Source organism: Pelophylax lessonae (assembly GCF_965119305.1).
Source record: "Pelophylax lessonae genome assembly, chromosome: 2".
NCBI lineage: Eukaryota > Metazoa > Chordata > Amphibia > Anura > Ranidae > Pelophylax > Pelophylax lessonae.
In genome coordinates, this window is record NC_138769.1 from 88,505,106 (window position 1) to 88,507,408 (window position 2,303).

Genomic DNA, 2,303 nt, shown 5'->3' on the forward strand with positions numbered 1-2,303 from the left:
TGCAGAGTGCCAGCATTGTCCCCCAATGATTGCAGAGTGCCAGCATTGTACCCCAATGATTGCAGAGTGCCACAGCATTGTCCCCCAATGATTGCAGAGTGCCAGCAGTGTACCCCAATGATTGCAGAGCGCCAGCATTGTACCCCAATGATTGCAGAGTGCCAGCAGTGTACCCCAATGATTGCAGAGTGCCAGCAGTGTACCCCAATGATTGCAGAGCGCCAGCATTGTACCCCAATGATTGCAGAGCGCCACAGCATTGTCCCCCAATCACTGCAGAGTGCCACAGCATTGTCCCCCAATGATTGCAGAGCGCCACAGCATTGTTCCCCAATGATTGCAGAGCGCCACAGCATTGTCCCCCAATGATTGCAGAGCGCCACAGCATTGTCCCCCAATAATTGCAGAGCGCCACAGCATTGTCCCCCAATGATTGCAGAGCGCCACAGCATTGTCCCCCAATGATTGCAGAGCGCCACAGCATTGTCCCCCAATAATTGCAGAGCGCCACAGCATTGTCCCCCAATAATTGCAGAGCGCCACAGGATTGTCCCCCAATGGTTGCAGAGCGCCACAGCATTGTACCCCAATCACTGCAGAGTGCCACAGCATTGTACCCCAATGATTGCAGAGCGCCACAGCATTGTCCCCAATAATTGCAGAGCGCCACAGGATTGTCCCCCAATGATTGCAGAGCGCCCACAGCGTTGTACCCCAATGGTTGCAGAGCGCCACAGCATTGTACCCCAAGCACTGCAGAGTGCCACAGCATTGTACCCCAATGATTGCAGAGCGCCACAGCATTGTCCCCCAATGATTGCAGAGCGCCCACAGCGTTGTACCCCAATGATTGCAGAGCGCCACAGCATTGTCCCCCAATAATTGCAGAGCGCCACAGCATTGTCCTCCAATTATTGCAGAGTGCCCACAGCATTGTCCCCCAATGATTGCAGAGCGCCACAGCATTGTACCCCAATTATTGCAGAGTGCCAGCATTGTACCCCAATTATTGCAGAGCGCCACAGCATTGTCCCCCAATGATTGCAGAGTGCCAGCATTGTCCCCCAATGATTGCAGAGTGCCAGCATTGTACCCCAATGATTGCAGAGTGCCAGCATTGTACCCCAATGATTGCAGAGTGCCAGCAGTGTACCCCAATGATTGCAGAGTGCCAGCAGTGTACCCCAATGATTGCAGAGCGCCAGCAGTGTACCCCAATGATTGCAGAGCGCCACAGCATTGTCCCCCAATGATTGCAGAGTGCCAGCATTGTCCCCCAATGATTGCATAGTGCCAGCATTGTACCCCAATGATTGCAGAGTGCCACAGCATTGTCCCCCAATGATTGCAGAGTGCCAGCAGTGTACCCCAATGATTGCAGAGCGCCAGCATTGTCCCCCAATGATTGCAGAGCGCCACAGCATTGTACCCCAATTATTGCAGAGTGCCAGCATTGTACCCCAATTATTGCAGAGCGCCACAGCATTGTCCCCCAATGATTGCAGAGTGCCAGCATTGTCCCCCAATGATTGCAGAGTGCCAGCATTGTCCCCCAATGATTGCAGAGCGCCCACAGCGTTGTACCCCAATGGTTGCAGAGCGCCACAGCATTGTACCCCAAGCACTGCAGAGTGCCACAGCATTGTACCCCAATGATTGCAGAGCGCCACAGCATTGTCCCCCAATGATTGCAGAGCGCCCACAGCGTTGTACCCCAATGATTGCAGAGCGCCACAGCATTGTCCCCCAATAATTGCAGAGCGCCACAGCATTGTCCTCCAATTATTGCAGAGTGCCCACAGCATTGTCCCCCAATGATTGCAGAGCGCCACAGCATTGTACCCCAATTATTGCAGAGTGCCAGCATTGTACCCCAATTATTGCAGAGCGCCACAGCATTGTCCCCCAATGATTGCAGAGTGCCAGCATTGTCCCCCAATGATTGCAGAGTGCCAGCATTGTACCCCAATGATTGCAGAGTGCCACAGCATTGTCCCCCAATGATTGCAGAGTGCCAGCAGTGTACCCCAATGATTGCAGAGCGCCAGCATTGTACCCCAATGATTGCAGAGTGCCAGCAGTGTACCCCAATGATTGCAGAGTGCCAGCAGTGTACCCCAATGATTGCAGAGCGCCAGCATTGTACCCCAATGATTGCAGAGCGCCACAGCATTGTCCCCCAATCACTGCAGAGTGCCACAGCATTGTCCCCCAATGATTGCAGAGCGCCACAGCATTGTTCCCCAATGATTGCAGAGCGCCACAGCATTGTCCCCCAATGATTGCAGAGCGCCACAGCATTG